Source organism: Lemur catta, chromosome X (genome assembly GCF_020740605.2).
Source record: "Lemur catta isolate mLemCat1 chromosome X, mLemCat1.pri, whole genome shotgun sequence".
Taxonomy (NCBI): Eukaryota; Metazoa; Chordata; class Mammalia; order Primates; family Lemuridae; genus Lemur; species Lemur catta.
The window spans coordinates 55,460,671-55,483,996 of NC_059155.1; the positions used below are offsets into that span (position 1 = coordinate 55,460,671).

Genomic DNA, 23,326 nt, shown 5'->3' on the forward strand with positions numbered 1-23,326 from the left:
GGCAACAGAGTGAGATTCTGTCTCAAAAAAAAAAAAAACTCTAAAAGCTGCAAAATAATTTGTTTGAAGAGTGTGAAAACCTAAGAATGACAAAATCCTGCACAATGTTCAGGATAAGTTATGGGAGCTTGTGGGAGTGGACAGGAGGGGATGTGGTTGGGAAGAGCTTCATTACACAGAGGGCTTGAGCTACACTGGTGATATTTTATTTCTTAAGCTGAGTTGTGTTGGGTACATGAGTGTTCCTTATAATTCTATATGTAATACTATGATACTTTATAGCTTTTGTACATCTGAAATGTTTCATGACACCTTTTTTGAGATACACCATTAAGTTTCAAAATGTATTCGAGGTAGGTAATGGAAGATATCAGTCCTGTTACGTAAAACCTAGGAGGCCATTGTTTTGGACAAAGCTTCTGCACTAGTCCCCTTCAGACTAGACTAAAAATCAAACCGGAGTCACCCAAGCTAAAGTTCCACTTCACCAAACTGAAACTAAATTATTACCTGACCTGACTGACAAATCAGGAGAGAGAGATAACAGCCAGTTTCCCAAACAGGCCAGTTTAAATCTTCAATCGGTGTAATGAAGTTCCCTCTGCTTTAATCCTTATGCAAAAAAGATAGCCTGAGGTAACCTGATGTTAACTAATCAGTTACTTTTCTACTGCTTTGTCTCCCTGTCCCCACCTTAGAAAAGTAACTTTTTTAGACAACTAATACACTCTTTGCTCTTTGCTTCCGATTTCTTCAGCCCTTCTCTGTCTATAAAGCCAAACTCTTATGCTCAGCTCACTGGACAGTTGTTCTGTTGTATGGAGTGAAGTGTTGCCTGATTCTAGAATCATGAATAAAGCCAACTGAGATCTTTAAATTTGTTGTAATTTTGTCTTTTGACAGATCTGGCAATGTAGGGACCTGAAGGAGACTGCTGGTGGCCCTGAGGCCCTTGAGGAACACAGGAAAAAGCACTTCTAACCCCTTTTTGAGGAGAAGGGGGTACTTTGTCTTCCTCATGGAGCCCCCAAGAGTCATGAGGGTTACCTCCCAACCAGGTTCTATTGCCTGCTGCACAGAAGGAAGCTGATACACAGAGAGAGAGAGCTCTGCAACACTTGCCAGAAAAATATTTAAGGCTCCACAAACAGGCAGGTAGTGCAGATCTTACTCTGAAGAACTCCTGCTACCGCTCAGGAGTGAGTGACTGGAGGATTCCTATCTTGACTAGGAATGAGAGCCCTGTGTAAATAACCTCTAATAAACTCATCTAACTTGCCAAACTGGATTGGTTGGGGTAATTTCTTTGGTCTCTCAGCACCATCTCAGTTGGGGAGGTGGATGTTTTTTCTGTACCATCCTGGGATTTTCCAGAAGCATGAGCACCTGAGCAAAGAGGCAGAAGACATCTCTCAAATCTGTCTCCCTAAGAATTTGGAGGCTAGGGGGTTTTTAAGGATGGTTTGGCGGGCAGAGGGCTAAGGAAGCAATACTGCTGATGGGTTGGGTTGGGGGTGAAATCAAGAGGTTGTAGAAATTGTCTTCTTGCGCTGAGTCGGTTCCTCGGTGGGGGTCACAAGACCAGTTGAGTAAGTTCCTTGGTATGGGCCACTGGTCTGGTTGGGTCAGTTGGTCCACGAGAATGTAGGGTCTGGAAGATATTTCAAAGAGCAGCCTTAGCTTTCACAAGGGTGATGTTCTCTATGGGAGCAATTAAGAAAGCTATGAATCGTACGACCATCAGTTATGTGACTCCTGAGTAGTAAGCAATTATAGGAAAGCAAGCTAGGGAACAATGGCTGGTTATTTTTTTAATTATGCCTATACCTTTGCAGAGTTCAGCCCCTACCACAGTTTGCTCCTTGTGGCCCTTTAATAATTTATAATGGGTGGTTTTATTCCTGGGCTTGATCCTGCCTCATTCCTGAGGTGTGAGCTAATGAGATGGAAAAGGGCAGATGACCAATCTGGCTTCTTCCTGCTGGCAAGGGACATAGTTGGGGCAGAGCCCAGGGTAAGAGGAATGAAATCATTTTGCAGTTATCTGCAAGTATTCGCAGGTGCCCGGTTGTGGGCCTAAGGTTTGAACATTAGTACTCTCATTTACAGTCTTAGCCCAGCACTTCAGTGAACCGCAGACTATAAAATAGATAATGAGCCCTAGGATAAGGAGTGAGGGTCTCAGCTTCAGGAGTCTGCAGAACTGATCTGATGTCCTGGGGGGTCCAAGTGAATAACCCTGAAAACCAATCAGGTGTGGGGTCTCTAGTAGAGACATGTTTTAGTCACACAGCTTGTTGAGAAAAATTTTCTCTTTGGGTTTCAACTGCTGAGGTGTTTGTATAGATACAACAGGTAGTGTTTAACGGTGCACAGACTCTCATTTGGTTAGCCAACAGGAAATCTAGTGCTGCCTGATTATCTAGGACTACCTGAGCTAACAAGTTGAAGGGTCTTTGTTGAGCCCTAAGGCTCTTTGCAGTTTCTTCTGCAATCAGTCCTAGAGCTGCAGACAGACAGATTTCTAATCATGTCTCTGTTGGCATATACTCACTTGGTACGGACTAGTACTCCCACCAGGCTTTGCCACCAGGTGTCTTGGTATCTTCTTGGCAACCCTCTCTTAAGGAGGGCAGGGGGTGGAGACTTTCATTGTTAGGGAAGATAGTAAAAGGGGTCATGAAGTGACCTAGCAGGCAAGAGCTTTCTATGTGTAGGCTGTCTGTACAATGGTGGGCACACCCCAGTGACAGAGGATCAGACCCCATGCCACAGACAAATGTATATCCCAGGGGCATGCATGTAATGCCTCTGAGGGTGTATTTATGAATTCATTTATAGGGAGTTTAGTCAGCACAGAATCAAACCAAAGGTCATGATATTTACAAGCTTTCTAAAAAATCCCTCGCCATGACATTTCAGGTGTATTACCTGTTGGCAAAAAGCCAACACTTCTTTAACCAATTCCCCATCTGATCCTGGATACATTTGTTAGTCCAGTAAACTAGGGATTGAGGTGGTCCCATGGACCACTGTTCTCAGTTGATCTCAAGGAGTTGGGACAAGTCAAAACATGGGGTGGGGTATCTTGATGAGTGACCAACTGAACCTGAAACGTGGTTAGGGACAGAAGAAGATCTAAGTGGGTGGTCACATCAGGAACATCTAAAAAGTCAGTAACGGGAGTCACAGATGTCAGATGTTTGTCTTGGTTAGATTTGGGAAGATGCTGGCAAATCTAACAGTCAGATTTTCCCCTGTTGCAATACTTAGGGATAGTTTAACTATTGTGTCATCATGCCATTCTAGGCCGTGTGACAAAAGAAGGAAGGGCAAAAGGGTGGCTAAGGTCACAGCACTAAATTGTGGCATCATCAATAAGCCTAGGCATTAAGGGTGTCTAAACAAGGGGAAACAGGGAACGGTTCTAGTGTGGCATAGAATATTCCAGATACAGATAATTCTGGCAATAAATAGGGTGATGATAAAATAACTGTATGAACTATACACATCTAGCAAAGGAAGAAAGGTGGGAGCAGGTATCTCACCTTTTTGCATAAAGCAAAAACAGTAGCAAAGATTTTTATGATGTTTAAAATGATTATAATCAATAGGGGGTAGATATTTTCATTTACATTTCATTGAAAAGATAAACTATCTTGAAGAGATATTTAAGGTCTGTCAGGGGCTCACTTGTCCACTCGTGAGAGCCAAATGTATCTTCTTGATCTTTCTCACTGGGCTTGGAATCAGGTGGAGCTAGTTTCATTCCGCTATAACAAATCCAAGGCTCGACTCCCACAGAGGAATGAGTCACCAGCAAGACTTCATAGGGCCCCTTCCGTTGGGGCTTTAGTTGGTTATCAGGATGTTGATTTTTTCCAGGTCTCAAGCAGTACCCAATCTCCAGGCTGGATGTAATGTAATGCAACGTCCACTGGGAACCACAACCTGCTAGGAGCAAACTCATGAATAGCAGCTAGAGTCAGATCTGTGAGTTGACCTAATGGTGTCTAACTCTTTGACAAGTAAGCTGTTGAGGTCCCATAATCTAGAACTGGAGCACAGGAAGGGTCTCCCATATGGAATTTCAAAAGGGGTCAACTTTAACCGTCTCCTAGGGGCCATTCTTATTCTAAGTAGGACAATAGGCAGTGCCTTATCCCAGGTCAGATTAGTTTCTTGGCATATCTTAGATAAGGCCTTTTTTATAGTATGATTCATCTTTTCAGTTTTTCTGGTGGACTTTGGTCTCCAGGATATATGGAGTTTCGAAGTCATACCGAGGGCTTGGGAAACATCCCACATAATCTGGGCTGCAAAAAGCAGCCCCGTTGTCCCTCTGAATGGAAACTGGTGCTCCAAACCAAGGAATAATCTGTTTTATTAAGGCCTCAATGGCTTTAGAAGCTCTTTCTTTCTGGTAAGGAAAGGCCTCAACCCAGCCCAAGAAGGTGTCCATAAAAATGAGTAGATATTTGACATTTTCTGCTACCCTTGGCATCATAGTGAAATCAATTTGCCAGTCCTCTGTTGGCCCTTCACCCCTAGCCTGAACTCCTTGTGCTGAAGGGGAAGGGCCAGTTTTAGGGCTGTTCTGAGTGCAGAGGAGACGCTTCTTTATAACCTCCTGAACAATTTTTTTTATATGTGGACCAATGATATATTTCTGTATCCATTGTAGAGTGGCATCTCTGCCATAATGGGTGGAGTCATGAATATGCCTGACAATGTCATTTATAAGATATTTGGGTACCAGAACCATGCCTGTCTCATTGTATATCCACCCATCCTGAGTCCTGTGGTCAGGGTCAAACCCCTAATCAAGTCCTCTTTTCAGATCCTCCTCTGAGTATGTGGGAGGTTCAGGGCCAAGATCTATTTCAGGCAGCAAGGGCATCGGTAAAGTCTTGGGGGCCTTTTTCTTTGTTTTTTCATGGCCTGGTCTGCCCAATGATTGTTCCTTGCCACCAGACTCTCTGTCCACTGATGTGCAAGGCAATGCGCTGTAGCTATTTTCTTGGGGTCTCAAACAGCATCTAGTAAGGCTGGGATTTCCTTAGCATCTTTTATTTTTTTATTATCAGAGTTTAGAAGTCCCTTTTCTTTCCAAATGGCCCCATGAGCATGAACAACAGAAAAAGCATGAAGTCTATGTAAATGGTCACTCATACACCTTTACCTAGTTGGAGTGCCCTAATAAGTGCTGAGGTGCCTGGGGTGGTGTTTTGGTGTGTAATATTTGTCGATGGGTTACCGTCACATACCCAGCTCTCTGTCGTCCCTGATCTATAAAATTGCTTCTGTCGGTAAACATCTCTAGGTCTGAGCTTTCTAGGGCTATGTCCTAGAAACTTGTGCAATTATTTGTAAATAATCATGTGCAGATTCAGATGGCATTTGAGGAAGTAAGGTGGATTTAAAGTAGAGGCCACTCTCAGAGTTATATCTGGGTTGTCTAAAAGGATGGTCTGATAACTGCCAAGCCTCCCAGAGGTCAGCCAGTATTTCTGTTCCGCCCATCATTTCTGTTCCAGCAGGGGGAGCACAACAGTGGGGAGCGTGTACTGTGGTGGGCTGGCCTAATGCAAACTTCCCTGCTTCTTGAAGCAGGTCACAAGTGGTGGCAACAGCACAAAGGCAAGAAAGCCATCCCTTTGTGACAATGTCTAATTGCTTTGAAAAATAAGCAACGGATCTCTTAATATTCTCTAGGTCCTGAGTTAACACTCCCAGAGTCATTCTTTGCCTCTCAATGCATGAAAAGATCAAAAGGTGTTTTCATATCTGGGAGCCACAATTCCAGGGAAGTCAACAGCTTTTTCTCGATGTTTACAAAGCCCTTCTGACAGTCCCCAGTCCACTCTAAGGGTTTTTGTTGTTTTTTTTTTTTTTTTGTGAGACAGAGTCTCGCTCTGTTGCCCGGGCTAGAGTGAGTGCCGTGGGGTCAGCCTAGCTCACAGCAACCTCAAACTCCTGGGCTCAAACGATCCTCCTGCCTCAGCCTCCCGAGTAGCTGGGACTACAGGCATCTGCCACCATGCCCGGCTAATTTTTTCTATATATATTTTTAGACGGCCAGATAATTTCTTTCTATTTTTAGTAGAGACGGGGTCTTGCTCTTGCTCAGGCTGGTCTCGAACTCCTGACCTCGAGCGATCCACCCGCCTCGGCCTCCCAGAGTGCTAGGATTAGAGGCGTGAGCCAGCGTGTCTGGCCACTCTACGGGTTTATTATCTCCTCCCCTAAGGCATCAGATGGAGGCTTAGCAATAAATCTAAATAAAGTAGGAATCCAGATACAGCAGAATCCAGCCATGCTTAAGAAGCCCTGCAGCTGTCGCCAAGTAGTAGGTCTGCCTACTCTGGAGAGGGCATCCCTCCAATTGTGGAACAGATTTCTCTCTCCTTGAGAAAACTTGAACCCAAGATATTTAACTGAAGGCTGTGAAACTTGAGCCTTTTTCTTGGATACCTTGCACCCTCGCTCAGCCAGAAAGTTTAGAGTTAATATAGTTAATATGTTCTGATCAGACTTCTCCTTTGTGGTACTAGCAACTAATATGTTATTGACATATTTCAATGAAGTCCCATCCTTTAATTGCAGGTCTCTGAGGTCTTTAGCAAAAATCCCCCGAAGATGGTAGAGGAGCTTCTAAAACCTTGGCAAAGGACTATGCAATAGTATTGTTGCTTTGCTTTTGTTTCTGGGTCCTCTCATTTAAAAGCAAACAGTTCTTGTAACTCTGGGCTCACAGGGAGGCAGAAGAAAGCATCTTTTAAATCTAAGACTGTGAACCAGTAAAGCTTACCAGTCCGAATTGTGAGGAGCGTATAAGGATTGGGGACCATCAGGTGAATGTCTTCTACAATTTGATTTATGGCTTTCAGGTCCCGAACAAATTTCAGTCCCAAGCTTCTGGACCAGCAAGATGGGTGTATTATATGGGTACCACCAAGGTCCCCAAACTGAAATAAGTCCAAACTGAAGGAAAGCAGACAGCAGAGGCTGGATTCCCCATTGTGCTTGTTCTCTCAACTGGTATTGTTTTAAACGTGGTGGCGCCACTCCCGCCTGTACCTTGACTTGTACTGGGACAGCGGTCCCATCCTTCCATGCCTCCAGACTCACCTCTTGAGGAATGGGACAGGTTCAGAGGCTTCTGGTCACAGCAGGGCAGCCTGGAAGGCACAGCCCTGTTCTGGAGGCACCCTGATATTCAGTTGCCCTGGGCTGGAGGTAACTTTGGCATTTAGTTTGGTTAAAGGATCACATCCCAGCAAAGGAATGGGACACTCAGGTATATAGAGGAAACTATGTTTTAAGTGAGTTTTCCCTAATTGGCACTTCAAGGGTTGGGGGAATGACCTTGTCATGGTTTCTCCTGAAACCCCAGTCACTTTTATAGTCTCTGAGGACAGTTTAGACAGCTGGGGGTTTATTACTGAATATGTGGCACCAGTATCTACCAAAAAGTCCAAAAGTTGATTTCCCACTGTCATCACCACCCAGGGCTCCATGTGGGAAATATGGAGGGTGTTGCTTGGGTTGGGAGGAACCCCTGGGCCCCATCATTCCTGGTCCCCATCCTCAATATCTTTAGCCTCAAGCCTCCTGGTTAGCTCGGGCATCTGGTGAATGGAAAGGGGATTCTTCCCACATTAGTCTTTTTAAGGAATGGGCAATCTCTTTTCTAGTGCCCTTCCTGTTTGCAGTAGGCACATTGATTGGGATCCACAGTGGTATGTCCCTTTTAGTTGGGGTTCTGGGGCCTGGGGATGGGGATACTACCTTGGATGGAGCGCCTGAAGGAAGTCCATGCTGTGGTCCTGGAATTTCTTGAGTCAAAGCAGCAGCCAGAAGGCTGGTCTGTTTTATTTTCCTTTTTTATTTAATCATCTCATCTCAATCAATGAACACCTTAAAAGCAATCTCCTCCAATTGAGAAACAGACATATCCAAAACACCATCCATTTTTTTGTAACTTTTACCAAATGTCAGCAGCACTTTGGCTGATGAAAATCATATTTACCATTTTAGATTTGCTGGATCAATGTCCATATACTGTCTGTATGCTTCAAAAATCTACTCTAAGAATTCTGAGGGGTTCTCATTAGGCCTCTGGCTAACTTTCTGAACTTTATTAAGACTCCTCTGGGCCAGGCACAGTGGCTCATGCCTGTAATCCTAGCACTCTGGGAGGCTGAGGCAGGAGGATTGCTCAAGGTCAGGAGTTCGAGACCAGCCTGAGCAAGAGTGAGACCCCGTCTCTACTAAAAATAGAAAGAAATTATATGGACAACTAAAAATATATACAGAAAAATTAGCCGGGCATGGTGGCACATGCCTATAGTCCCAGCTACTCGGGAGGCTGAGGCAGGAGGATTGCTTGAGCCCAGGAGTTTGAGGTTGCTGTGAGCTAGGCTGACACCACGGCACTCCAGCCAGGGCAAAAGAGCGAGACTCTGTCTCAAAAAAAAAAAAAGAAACAAGCTAAGTTAAAAAGACTGCCTATGTAACTAAACTGGCCTCCAAAATACCACTTTCTGACATTTACCTAGCTATTTTGAAATTCTTTGTAAAAGAAATGTAGGGCTATAAAGGAAATTTCCATTTGTAAGGGTTTCTCCCTCTCTGAGCCTAAACCACTAGAAACTTTTACACTGGCAAAGACATTGGCTTAAAGTTTATATCACAAACCTTACCTTTGCTTAAGGTACCTTTCCTAGCCATCTTGTCTTAACTGGGCCTTTACCTATGCCTGTCTTTGTTTCACAAATAATGTTTAGATCTAAGTTCTGTAAATTGTCTACCTTGTTTCATCTGGCAGTCATTCCTTTAGAAGCGCAAATTTCGGGCTGTATAGCTAACAATGACAATGGAACAGGTAATCGGAAGACTAGAACTCAAGGGGTGGGGAGGGAAACTATTTGAAAACTGGCAAATGAAGAATCTTAATGAGTGTGTAAGATCTGCTTCTGTCTGTGTATCTGTATGTCTGTATGTCTATATATGTGATATTTCTCTACCAAAATATATGACAGCTCTAATTATTTGGCTTAAAGAAAAAGTAAGCTTAAATAAAATATCTTAGAAAAATAAAACTGTTGTAGAGACAGGGTCCCACCATGTTGTCCAGGCTGGTCTTGAACTCCTGACCTCTAGTGATCCTCCCGCCTCAGCCTCCCAAAGCACTAGGATTACAGGGCTGAGCCACTGTGTGTAGGCCATTGCATTATTATTAAAATGGACTCTCATCAGGTTTTTAACCATGGCCATTTTAAGTCTTGTTGTCTGCAGTCAATTGTTTTGGTTCTGATACTTTTTCTGAAAGTTCTTCGCAAGCAATTATAATCCTAGAGTGCTATGTCTTCAAAGAGGTATTATATGGGAAGAATGAAAAGAACTCTGACAAGTACAAGTTTCTAACAACTTTGAGTTCATACCGTTGGGCTGAATTTCCAAAACTCTAATGAATAAATTGAGGAGTTTGTGAAACTGCTAAGACCAAACAAAGGAAGAATTACAAAAAAAAAAAGAGCAAGAATTAATTACATGAGACTGAATGAACTGATAAAGAAGAATTATGGGTTTTTACACTTTATTTGAAACATTGCTGGTCCTTTTAATGTTTTTCTTTCCAGATTTAAAGGAACTTTTTCTTTCTTTTAAGCTACCTATAGCCTATAGCAATTTGGTAAAGTGAACTTTTGTAAACAAAAATTGAAACATTTGCTTTTCCTCTCTACCTGATGCCTCCAGAATTCACAAACTATTCATCAGTATTCTTTTTATGGCAACACTGTTATTTGCATAAGTTCAAAAAGAATCTGTTCTCTTTAACAGGATACAATTGGAAACATTGGTTATATTACCAAGGCTTTGACTGGAATGCCATATTTGAAAATGCGCATGGGCCGGGCGCGGTGGCTCACGCCTGTAATCCTAGCACTCTGGGAGGCCGAGGTGGGTGGATCGCTCAAGGTCAGGAGTTCGAGACCAGCCTGAGCAAGAGCGAGACCCCGTCTCTACCAAAAAAAATAGAAAGAAATTATCTGGCCAACTAAAATATATATAGAAAAATTAGCCGGGCATGGTGGCGCATGCCTGTAGTCCCAGCTACTCCGGAGGCTGAGGCAGGAGGATCGCTTGAGCCCAGGAGTTTGAGGTTGCTGTGAGCTAGGCTGATGCCATGGCACTCTATCCTGGGCAACAGAGCAAGACTCTGTCGAAGAGGAGAGGAGAGCAGAGGAGAGGAGAGGAGAGGAGAGGAGAGGAGAGGAGAGGAGAGGAGAGAAAAGAAAATGTGCATAGGAATGCCTGGCTCCAAGGGTTCACAGTCTTAACAGTGAGTGAGTAAATGTTCTCACTTCTTGGCAGGCCCAGGAACCTCAAGGTATTAGAAAGATTATCTTTGGTAGAAATGGGGATGACTGTAGAGGGAAAAATTACATTTCAAAAGAAAGCTATATAGTATACTTGTTGTTAGATTATAGCCTTGCTTATTGGTTTTGAGGTTTTTATTATCTACCTATAGGCTAGACTGGATTCTGAAGTCCTCTAGCTTTCTCTAATATCTAGCTACAACTCTCCAATAAAGAAAAAGAGCTGCTCAGTTCCTGAAGCCCTATAAGCCTAAGATGGACACTTTGATGTAAATTTCAAGGGACAAGTCTCATACCTTATGCCTGGGCCACATAGAGAGTTCACCAGAATGCCCGATGCCACAGCTGAAACCATCTATATTAAAATAATGTACGGTGGCTCACGCCTGTAATCCTAGCACTCTGGGAGGCCGAGGTGGGTGGATTGTTTGAGCTCAGGAGTTCGAGACCAGCCTGAGCAAGAGCGAGACCCCATCTCTACTAAAAATAGAAAGAAATTATATGGACAACTAAAAATATATATAGAAAAAATTAGCCAGGCATGGTGGCGCATGCCTGTAGTCCCAGCTACTCGGGAGGCTGAGGCAGGAGGATTGCTTGAGCCCAGGAGTTTGAGGTTGCTGTGAGCTAGGCTGGTGCCATGGCACTCTAGCCCGGGCAACAGAGTGAGACTCTGTCTCAAAAAATATATAATAATTAAAAAAATAAAAAATTAAATTAAAATAATGTAGAGTCATAAAGTATAAATAGCATCAAAATATGATTTTTATGAAAGTATAGAAATAGCCAGAAGTTAACCAGCCATTGTTCCCTAACTTCCTTACTGCTGTAACTGGTCACTGCTTAATGGCACTATCCTCCCTGATAGGTGCAAGGTTCATGAAAGCCTAAGACTGGTCTTTGAAGGATTTTTCAGACGCTGCATTCGGGGGGTACCCACTGACATCAGCCGGACCCATGGATAGGCGTGGAAACAGATCCAATAGCCTCAAGACCCCCTATCCAGGAAATCTCCCAACTAAGAAGATAATCTCTATGAGTTCACCCCCACCAATAAACAGACCCAATTGCCTAGCCTGGTAAACTATCTTTAAAAACCCTTTCTCCCAAATTCTCGGGGAGATGGATTTGAGAAATCACTCCTAATCTCACCTGGCACCTTGTGAAAGAAAACTCTTTCTCTGCTGCAACACCTGCTGTCTCAGTGCATTGGCCTTCACTAGGCAGTGTGCAAGGGACCCAACTGGGCTGTAACACAACCAGAGACAATGAAACTACAAACCAGGATGAGAAGTCGCCGACTTCATGCTGTGGACAGCTTTTCCCAAGACTGTCAGAACAAGACTCCCTGTAATAGTAAGACTCTTACCTCTTAATTTTTCCTTACTTATGCCTACCTTTTACTTGCCAGGATAATGCTATTGTTAAAATTTCACAATCAGGCCGGGCACGGTGGCTCACGCCTGTAATCCTAGCCATCTGGGAGGCCGAGGCGGGTGGATCGCTCGAGGTCAGGAGTTCAAGACCAGCCTGAGCGAGACCCCGTCTCTACTAAAAATAGAAATAAATTATCTGGACAACTAAAAATATATATAGAAAAATTAGCCGGGCATGGTGGCGCATGCCTGTAGTCCCAGCTACTCAGGAGGCTGAGGCAGGAGGATCGCTTAAGCCCAGGAGTTTGAGGTTGCTGTGAGCTAGGCTGACGCCACGGCACTCACTCTAGCCTGAGCAACAAAGTGAGACTCTGTCTCAAAAAAAAAAAAAAAAATTCACAATCAGTAGTTTCTTCAGGCAACTTGTATTCCCTGCTTTTATTTAACCCAGTCATGGGCTGCTGGATTACCCGTTTACTAAACAGGAAGGAATCTGTGCAGTTGATAACACTTCTTGTCGCATATAAACACATTGGGTATTGTGGAGTAGACTACTTGGTTAAAATGGGTAGACTCCTCATCTGGCTATACAATTTTAGTTGGTTTGGTTCATGGGGACCTTGGCTAAGGAGCATACTCCAAACACTTCATATTATCCTCCTGGTAGTCATAATAGTAGTCTCCCTGGTACATTGTATCCTCTCAAAGCTTCAAATGTTTCCATATAGCCATCTGTCAAACATCAAATGGTCTTGTAACAGAGGTAAAGGTCAGAAAAGGGGCAAGGAAATGTTTTAGCAGTTGTCTCTTTAAAACCCCCATCCTTTTTGGGAATTGTAACCTGCATTCCTGCCTGAGGCCAGTAATCAAAGGGGAAGAAAAATGTTCTGTGCTGTTTGTTTTCTAGTATCTTAAACCATAGGAAGTGGCTCAACAGAATTGTCTGGACAAGGATCATGAGACCATTGTCACCAGAGATAAGGTCGACAGAAACCACCAATTATAGCTAAGCAACAATAGCCTGAAGCCATGACATGTGACACTGGTCATGTAGACCTGAGCCCAACTGTGGAAAATCTCCCTTTTACAAAGCCCTGTTTTTCTGCTTAAAGTCAGGATGGCAATCTTTGGGACACTAATCCACTGCCCCCCTCATTAGTTGGCAAATTAATAAACTTCTGTTTCCTTTTATTCCACAAGTGGTTTGAGGAAATGAGGAGGATGGTAGACTCACATCCTAAAGTACCATCATCATATCTATAAGTAGAAATACAGAGCTTTTAAAATGAGTTTTCAGCTTTGGGCTATTGCTGTTTAACTACAGCATCTCTGGTGAAGAAAATCTTGTGGCTTCTGCCTGGTTGAGCCATCTCCTGTGGTATGAAGAACAAAAGATATTCCCCTGCTCCTCTGATCACTGGCCTCTGGCAGGAACACAGGTTTTAATTCCCAAAAAGAGTACGGGGGTGGATAAAGATGCTGAGCCTAAGAATACTGAGTCATAGAAATGCCCCCTGTATTTCTGGAGACAAGATTTGATTTCAGAAGTCACATAAGGCTTTGTCTTAAAGAAAAAAGAAATGTGTTAGTTCAAAAGCTGCCTCGTCTCAGGAGGGCGTCTCCTTGGTCAGTAATAGCTGCAAAGAGACAGCTGTAAACTGGGCCTATGGTTCTTACCTGTTTTGAAAGACAAGACAGGCCTCTTCCTAGAGCCATGGGTTGCCGGAGCTGGCAAGGACCCCCGGAGATGAGAGCTGATCAGAGAGATATGCTAATGCCCAAGCCGGGCCCAGAAGGAGCCATGCGGCTAAAGTAATTAACACAAAGCACAGCTCATGTTGACTTCTGAGATCATCTCTGTCTCCAAGAACACAATCACCGGAGCCAAGATGTCTCTGTTTTTGCTAAAGTAATAGCCTTATCAGAAAACTTAGAAGTTTGCCCCAAGAAGATTTTACAACTCATTGTTCCCCTAGTTAGAGTTAGTTAAAGGATCTGTAGTAGCCTTTTAGAAGACTTTGACCCTAAAGCAAACTGCCTGTTAGTATGTGAATCCCGTTGCCCTTGGCAACAGGAGCTTGTATCTACCCTATATAATACCTGTGTGGATTTTCAGTTTTGGATATATTTTTGACGGGAGGAAATATACCCATCCGGATACCCTCCTTTTATCTATTTTCATAAACCTTTACTTTATAAACTATATCTTTGGCTCTGTGTATTATTATTATTATTTCTGTTTCCTACTATTTTTTCATCCTTTGCGATGACCCCTGCCTGAGAGACCTGATCGGAAGAAAAAACCTCTTTGCTGGGAGCGTAGCTAACTCCTCGCAAACTGGTGTAGTCGGCAGGACATTCCAATAGGGTCTTAAAGGCAAATGCTTTGCTCAAGCTTCCCGAATTGCATCGCAAGGGACCTAGAGTGGATTGAAAGTCGCGCGCGTGTCTTACCTGAAGAGAGGTAAGTGAACATCTCCAGGGCAAAGTAAATTATTATTCTGTCCGGATTAAAATAATGAGGAAGACTATCTTTTCTGAGTATGTGGAATTGTTGAGAGCTTATTAAAGAGTGGTAAATTAGTTGCCAAAAAGTAAAAATCTCGAGGAATTGTTACATTTAATTTCCAAGCACTGTGATTGGTTCCCACCTCCGGGTGAGTTCAAGCTGCAGTAAAAGCAACTGGCGCTGAAAACATTACGAAAAGTGCTCTGTAAAAGAAAAAAGATTCCTCTATGAATTTGAAAACTCTGCTCTTTGATTTCTCAAGCTCTACAGCCATTTCATTCTAACTCAGAATTCTCTTTTAGCGAGACGGAGGATATCCGTCCTAAAATAAGCTTAGCAAAAAAAAAAGAAAAAAAGAGAAAAAAGAAAAAAGAAAAAAAAATTCTAAAGGTGAACTCTCACTTTAAGCAAGAGCTCTCTGCATGGCTCAAGTCAGCAGCTTTAAGCTTGGGAACTACTGCTTTCTAATGCAAATGATTCCCAGAAGCATGATCCACCCTTGAGAGAGACTGTTAGAAAAACTTTTAAAGAACAAACTAAGATCTTAGAAAAGATGATCAGGTTATTTCTCAAATTCAACAGTGCTGTATTAGAGCATAAAAAAAGATAACTTCTAAACAGTCTGTGTTTTCTTGTATAAAATGTTAATGAAACTTATGTAGATTTTATTGCTAGATTGCAAGATGTGCAAAAAACGGTTAGTCCGCCTGACTTAAAAAATTTGATGTTACATATATTGGCTTTTAATAATGTTAATTCAAAGTGTTAGCAGCTTTTACATCCGCCGCTCAAAAAAGTTTTTTAAAAAATTTTGCCAAAATTTAAGTCAGAGGCTTTTAAAATACAAATGTTAGCTGAGGCTAGCGGTGAGAAAAGCATTCCCGAAAAGCAAAAAACTGTCGTAAAATGTCTCAATTATGGCCATAAAGGACATTTAAAAAAAAAATTTGTAAACAACTTTCCAGAGCTTTTATCCATAACCAGAACTCTCTTACATTAAAAGGAATTTCAGTGCATTTGAGTGTAGTTGATTCAGATTACTCAGGAGAAACTTCAGTTATGATGAGTTCCAATTTTGATTATCCTATTCAGGCTGGAGACCGTATTGCACAACTTCTATTATTACCTTATATACAGATTGGAAAATCTGATGTTCTAAGGCAAGGAGGTTTTGAGAGTACTGGAACTAAAGTATACTGGCAAACTTTTATTAATGCCTGAGAGACCTGATCAGAAGAAAAAACCTCTTTGCTGGGAGCGTAGCTAACTCCCCGCATAAAGAGACAACTTGTAATACATTTTGCCCTTCTTCAGGCCCTTACTTCTGTTATATATTCCCCACTGTCAACAGTACCCTTCCATATCTACGGGAGGAAGGGCAACGTGTAGTCATCAAGCTACTTCCTGCTGAATTGGGGCAATGTTTTAGATATATGATTTGTACTTATTTATGCAATTGCAAAGCCTTGGCAGTAGATTTACCAAAAAAAAAATAATAATAAAGAATGCAACAGATTACAATGAGAAAAAGGGCACAAGCAACAATTACAACCGTGAAGATTGACAAGGCAAAATGGAGGATACCTGGTAAGAGAGCTTTTACCCTGCTTGGTATCTAAGACACCAGGAGGACTGTGGATCCTTACTGTTGCCTTGTACATAATGTCTGATACAGGGCTGGGCAAGAAAGAAACATGGTACCTCTTGAGTATGGAGCTGTTAGTTGCACCCTGTAGGTGATCCAAGAAACTGGCTTCTGCAAATTCAGAAATTATATACAGGAATGCTTGCACTGAATGAGATTTAGGATGACAAACCCAGCAGTGAGACAGATCAGCAGAAGAGGTGATATCCCAGGAAATCCTCACTAAGGAGTTGTCTTTCCATCCTAGAGACAGAACAAATAACCAAAGAAAAGTTAGCAAAAATATCAACATTTTCATTTTTCCTTCTTCTTAAATAGATAATTTAGATTGCCTAAAGACTGGCCCATCCACTGAGGGGGTTGAGTCTTCTTTTTCCATGGGACACCTCTTTACTCTGGTATGATTGACCCAAGGTTTTACTCCTGAAAATTTCAATGAGGTGTGAGTTGCTAGAGGCACTTCATAGGGTCCCTTCCACTTCTCTGCCGGTTGTTGTTCAGGTCCTTGTTCTCTCCAGGCTCTAAGTGATACCCATTCTCCAGGTTCAAAGGGGTGGAAGGGTGCTTACAACTAAGATGGAAACCTGATAGAGGCAAACTCATGTATAGTGGTTAATATCTAACCCACTTGTTTGACATATTGCTTTACTTGCTTTCCTTACTCATGGTTTTATTATCATACTTACCTCAGGGTGTTAGGAAGGGTCTCTCATAAACTATTTCTTAGGGGCTTAACTTGAGCCTGCTTCTAGGGGCTGCTTTTATCAGAGGAGGATAAGCGGCAACAGCTTATCCCACTTTATGTGGGTTTCCTGCATCAATTCCAGGATGCATGTAATTTCCATTCTAGATGTGGGGCTTTGCTTACTTGCTGGATTATCTCTGATATAAAGAGGTTCCATTATCACTTTGTATGGAGGAAGGGAGCCCATACCTCAGAATGAGTTTCTTCAGAAGGATTCTAGTAACTTCAGATGCTCTCTTCACCTGGGTATGATAAGCCTCTACTCAGCTTGAAAAGGTATCTAATACAAGCAAGTATTTAAAGTTTCCAGTCGTTTTAGGCAATCAATTTACCAGTCATCAAAAGGGTGGGTCCCCATATGTTGGATTCCCTGTGAAGCAGGTTGCTTTTCTTTCTTTGGATTGTTTTGAGCACATAAAGGGCAGCTCTGATTCAAATGGGATTCTCTCTCTCTCTTTTTTTTTTTTTTGAGACAGAGTCTCGCTCTGTTGCCCAGGCTAGAGTGAGTGCCGTGGCGTCAGCCTAGCTCACAGCAACCTCAAACTCCTGGGCTTAAGAGATCCTCCTGCCTCAGCCTCCCGAGTAGCTGGGACTACAGGCATGCGCCACCATGCCCGGCTAATTTTTTCTATATATATTTTTAGTTGGCCAGATAATTTCTTTCTATTTATAGTAGAGACGGGGTCTCGCTCTTGCTCAGGCTGGTCTCGAACTCCTGACCTTGAGCGATCCACCCGCCTCGGCCTCCCAGAGTGCTAGGATTACAGGCATGAGCCACCACGCCCGGCCGGGATTCTCTTAAATGAGGTCCCACCAAATCCATTACGGCAACATGCCCATAGCATGTGCATTCATGTAGGTGCCTCATAAGGGGTCAAACCAAGGCTTCAGATCCTTATTTCCTGCCATCAGGAGCCCCCTTTCCTTCCAAATGGCACCATGAGCATGCACAACCATAAAAGCATCTTTAGATTCCATATAAATGTTTACGTTTTTCCCTCTGGATAACTGAAGATCTCTGGTTAAAGCAATCAGCTCAGCTTCCTGGGCTAAAGTCACAGGCGGCAGTGCCATTGCTTCCAGTATCTGTCATTCCATGATCATGGCATATTCAGCCCTTCATTGTCCATTGTCCATAAAGCTGCTCCCATTGGTGAAAAGATCCCAATCTGGCTCTGGCATCAGCTGACCTGACAAATCCACCCTGCTAGAATAGACAGCCTCCGGAGCCTCTAAGCAGTCATGCTGCAAAGACTCATTCTCTTCGGCTGGTAACAGCAGGGCAGGATTGAGAGTAGACACAGTGTTTAATAACAAATCACAGGTAGCTGCTACTGCCCGGGGGCAAGGAGGCCATCCTCTCACAATATTGTCCAGTGGCTTTGACAAGTGTGCCACTGGCCATGGGATGTCTCCCAGCATCTGTACGAAGACCCTAAAGCTCATTCCTTGTTTTCATAAATGTATAATTTAAATTCTTTCTGTGAGTCAAGCAACCCCAAAGTGGGCGCAGTCATAAGCCTCTGCTTTAGATTGTTTTTTAAAATGCATTTTGACAGTCTGTGGTCCAGATCAGGGGCTCTACATCTGTTCCTTTAAAAGCCTCATACAAGGGCTTTGCTATTAGTCCAAAGTTTGGGATCAAGATGCGACAGAACCCTGCCGTTCCTAGGAACCAGCTCAGTCATTGCAGGTTCTCTTGCTAATTTGGAATCCCAGATAAGTAACCTGCTGCTTGCAAATCTGTCCAACTGCAAGTTCCATTAAGTCCCCTGCTAAGCCCCCACCAAACAGGGTAGAAGAGCCTTTTTAAACCCCTGAGGCAACATGGTCCAGCAGCGCCACAAGGCCACCCTCGTCCCAGGACCCTGCCATTCAAGTGTGACTGAGTACCATTCATAGTCACTTGTACAATATCATTAATGGCACGTAGATCCTGCATGAATCCATACTCTTCGTCTGTATTTCTGCACGTCCTGGGGTCCCATCGGCCTATACATCTCTACTCACTTTTTGGTAGCTTTCTTCTAGCAAATGCTGCAATGATGTGCAAGTCTGCTGAGGCCCAAACTTCAAAGTGAAGTGCTTTGTAGTGGCAGCCTCCTGTATGCTTCACCAGGCCCTGGTATTCATCCAGCAGGAGCTTGTCAGCACCCTCGGAGGTGAGCTTTTGCCATTTCTATAACAGCTCCTGGTACTCCCACTGCTTGCCCAGGTCTACCAGATTTGGCAGCAGAGGTAGCAGTGGGAGCAGTTCCAGTTCTGGTGGCGGCTCTCTGGGTCCTGCCTCCTGGGCCCGTGGCGACGAGTTCCTCAGCTGCCGCTTGCCAACAGTGGCCTTGCCACTGCCTGGTGTCCCTGCCCCCTGCCTGGCTCATGGAGCGCCATACATGGCTGGTGCTGGGGGCAGGACAGCAGCCCCAGGCCACTTCTGTTCATGTGGCTTGGCAGTAGTGGCACTCTTGTGCCAATTAAAAGGCCCGGTAATCGAGTCCCCACTATCAATCATACCTGGGGCTTCTGTAGGGATATTTGGATTGGAGACACTAGTGAGGCATGGAGCCCTGGGCCCCCTCCTTCATCACCTGAGTCCTGGACTCAAAGAACCATTTGCTCTCCTGGGGGTTCTTGCTACCTGGAGCCCTTTGCAACTTGGGGCAATATTCTTTCCAGTATCCTTCCTTTTTACAAAAAGTACACTGATGATACTTCAACCTGGGTGACTTTTTCCACCCTTTCCTTTTGGCTGTTTCAAAGGACCCTTGGTTGGCGCAGCTAACAGAACACATAGGTTTCGGTTTCTGTTCTTCCCTAGTGTTATATACTTTAAAGGTGATTATCAGCAAGCTGTGAGGAATTCATGCCAATTGTCCTTTCCACAATCTGCAGCTTCCTCTGTATATCTGGAGAATTCCACCCTATAAAAGTCATATTAATCATGCACATATTTTCAGGGACCCCTGGATCCACATCTGTATATTTCCAACATACCTGATAGATGTGTTCCAGAAACTCAGAAGGATCTTCATTAGCTTTTTGTTGTAATTCTTGGACCTTGTTTAAACTCTTCTGTCCAGGCACTCCCCTTCGGAGGCCTTCCAGAATACACTTTTCAGTAATAGTTTATCCTCACACCATCTGTGTCCGCATTAGGATCCCAATTTGTGTAAGTCCAATAATACCCTGCTGGCTGTCCTGTGCATTCAAACCCCCTATCTGATATTGCCATCATGGAAATTGCCCTGCCCTGGCTTTGGCTGCGCTCTGGCCAAATTGAGTTCCCTTCCGGGTCTTGGAAGGAGAGACCATTCCCACTCCCAAGTCATAACCCAGGGGGCATGGGACTGAATAATTGGTCCCAGTTGTGCCCTCCCTGACCCCCTTCATGGTGCCAGGATGGCAGCATCAGCAACGGGTGGTGACAATGGCAGTTGCCCCAGACCTGGCTGCAAACAGGGCCGCCTCCTGGGCTGGCTAGGGGGCTCTGGCGGGGGGTGGGGAGAAGCTGCTGCCATTAGTTTTCTCTGTGACCACCGCATTAGAGGCCCTAGCTGTGGCAGGTGTTGTCACAGCTGCCCCAAGGAGCACAGCGGGAGCCAGCGCCTCCCCACTGTGTACGCATGTGTCAGCGGGGAGGGCGTGGTCAGGTGGTGGGTGTCCCCCCGCAACCTCCCTCACCATGCATTGCTGGGCGGTGGGTCCAGCATGTGCCAGTCATGCGCTGGTTCCCCTGCCCACCCCACTCCTGCTGGGGGCACCCCCAGGGCCATGGTTCCACACAGTGCCTCACCTTGGCCGGTGCCCAGCAGCTGACTTAGAGCCAGTGCAGACCAGGGAAATCTGACTGTCCAATTCAAACAAAGCATCGCAAAGGCCTGCAGCAGATGGGGCAACAGGGCCCTAGCAGTGCGAGCTTGAGGGTGGCCCAGCCTGCAGTGCCTTCCCCAGAGGGTGGGGAGCTGGTGGTGGGGGAGGAGGTTTTGATCCAACCTGGTTACTTCTTCCCCCATTTTGTCACCTGGCCTTTCAGCCTGCTTATTATATAATTGCATGAAAGATTGTACATATGGGGTCTTGTCTCACTTACCTGACCTTTGACAAACTGATCCCAGTTGTAAGATAGTGTAATAATTTAAGGTTCCATTCAACAGCCACTTCTCACATTCCAGCACGTACACTGGATTACAGTAACATCATTCTCTTTTAGACATAGACTTATAGCTATAAGTTGGCCATTCAGCCAAGATTCTCTCCAAGGGGCTTTCAGATGGAATAGAAACAGAGCTTCCCTATGTTGAAACAAAACTCAGAAACAACAAATACAAACAACACAGGGAATTCCCAGTGCAAACAATCTCAAATGCCAAGGCCTTACCAGACAAATGGAAACTGAACAAATGAGAGGCAAATTTACCAATGAGAACCAACATCTCCTAATTCAAAAGGGAATGAATTCCCCAGGTTCCCCAGTTCCACTTAACCATGACTTCCACCCCCAACAGTGCCTCCAAACACAATGCCCTGCCATAGGGCTGGAAGGTTTGAAAACCTTTCCCAAATGGGTGGAATCAAGGGTCTCGGTGTGCATACCAGGGAACTTACCAAAAATGGCCGAGGTGTCACAACACTTCCCAAATCCGTTTCCTTTTCCTCAACAAGATTCAGGTTGGTTGAAGCTCCATCTAATTCCGGGAGAAAGAGACAGGAGTTCCCTGGAGCTAAACAGGCTCCGGCAGCTGCTGGGGCAGTCCCTTACTCTCTCACCTCTACAAGATGCTGCTCCTACTGGTGAAGATCCACGGCTTTACCTGGGGCTGCTCCCCACTTCTTCCAGCCATGGCAGCAGTTGTGGGGTGCCATTCCACTGGGGCACCAATGGGCCCACCCAGCAATGCCAAATTCTGTTAATGAAAATTCAGTACTTGTGCCTGAGGCTGCATCAGAAGAATGAGGACAAGAGGTTTGAGGAAAAGGAAAGAGTGTATTGATTTGCCAGCAAATGAGGAGGATGGTAGACTCTCATTTTAAAGGGCCATCATCCTGTCTATAAGCAGAAATACAGAGCTTTTAAAGGGAGTTTTCAGACCAGGTGCGGTGGCTCACGCCTGTAATCCTAGCACTCTGGGAGGCCGAGGCGGGTGGATCGCTCAAGGTCAGGAGTTCGAGACCAGCCTGAGCGAGACCCCGTCTCTACTAAAAAATAGAAAGAAATTATCTGGCCAACTAAAATATATATACAGAAAAAAATTAGCCGGGCATGGTGGCGCATGCCTGTAGTCCCAGCTACTGGGGAGGCTGAGGCAGTAGGATCGCTTAAGCCCAGGAGTTTGAGGTTGCTGTGAGCTAGGCTGACGCCAGGGCACTCACTCTAGCCCGGGCAACACAGCAAGACTCTGTCTCAAAAAATATATAAATAAATAAATAAATAAAGGGAGTTTTCAGCTTCAGGCTATTGTCATTTAACTACAGCATTTCTGGTGAAGACAATCTTGTGACTTCTTGCCCAGACAATTCCCTTGAGCCATCTCCTATGGTACAAAGAACAAAGGACACTCTCCTGCCCCTCTAATCACTGGCCTCAGGCAGGAATGCAGGTTTTAATTTCCAAAAAGAATGGGGGGGGTAAAGAGACAATTTGTAATATATTTTGCCCCTTTTCAGGCACGCACTTCTGTTACAGTTCTTCGTTCAACACTGATTCGGCCTCAGGCACAAGTACCCAACGTTCAGTAATAGTCTCTCACTGGCTGGAACAACAAAAACTCAAAGAAACTCATGAGAATGAGAACACCATAACCTATATATGGCATGCTGAGGCCAGAAACCCAAAATGATGGTGAGGCTAGTGCTGATGCCCTAAGTTTTAGTCACATTCTCACCTAGGTGAGAGCCTGACTGAAAGGGGTGAATTGTGAAATACAATGTTTCAGAGGCCATTGGACTAAACTCCTGCACTAGGGCCAAACAGACCAGATTAAAAACCAAAATGAAGGGACTCATCCTAAAGTTTCACATCACCAAACCTAAATTAAGTGGTTAACTGACTCAACAAATCAGGAGAGATAACAATCTATTTCCCAAATAGGCCAGTTTAAATCTTCAATCGGCATGATAATGAAGTTCCCTCTGCTTTAAGCTTTACACAAAAAAGACAGCCTAAAGTAACCTGATGTTAACTACAGTTGACCCCTGAACAATGTGGGGGTCAAGGGGAACCAACCCTCTGTGCAGTAAAAAACTCCATGTGTAACTTTTGACTCTCCAAAACCAACTACTAATAGCCTACTGTTGACCAGAAGCCTGACCAATAAACAAACATCAATTAACACATTTTTGTGTATGTATTATATACTATATTCTTATAATAAAGTGAGACAAAAGAAAATATTATTATCAAAATCATAAGGAAGAGAAAGTATATTTACTATTCATTAAGTGGAAATAGATCATCATAAAGGGCTTCATCCTCATTGTCTTTAGGTTGAGTAGGTCGAGGAGGAGGAGGAGGAGGAAGAGGAGAGGTTGGTCTTGCTGTCTCAGGGGTAGCAGAGGCAGAAGAGGTGGATGAGGTAGAAGGGGAGGGAGGAGAGGCAGGCACACTCTGTGTAACTTTACAGAAATTCACGGTACTTTCTGTCTGACTACCCCCGGCTGGAGTGCCGTGGC

General features: G+C 44.2%; 1 long non-coding RNA gene across 5 annotated transcripts; it reads right to left on the bottom strand.

Moving 5' to 3' along the window:
- Positions 1 to 3: 3 nt before the first annotated feature.
- Positions 4 to 21,283, bottom strand: LOC123628029. 5 transcript variants are annotated; one of them, XR_006731571.1, is made up of 4 exons: positions 15,972 to 17,118; positions 14,216 to 14,473; positions 3,694 to 3,951; positions 4 to 1,651 (listed from the first exon to the last, which is right to left on the bottom strand). It is a non-coding gene; the product is annotated as an uncharacterized LOC123628029 (long non-coding RNA). The 5 variants fall into 5 exon arrangements; XR_006731572.1 differs by lacking the exon at positions 4 to 1,651 and adding an exon at positions 21,263 to 21,283 and having other exon boundaries at positions 3,597 to 3,951; positions 15,972 to 16,158; XR_006731573.1 differs by lacking the exon at positions 4 to 1,651 and having other exon boundaries at positions 3,597 to 3,951; positions 15,972 to 16,158; positions 16,850 to 17,118.
- Positions 21,284 to 23,326: the final 2,043 nt, after the last annotated feature.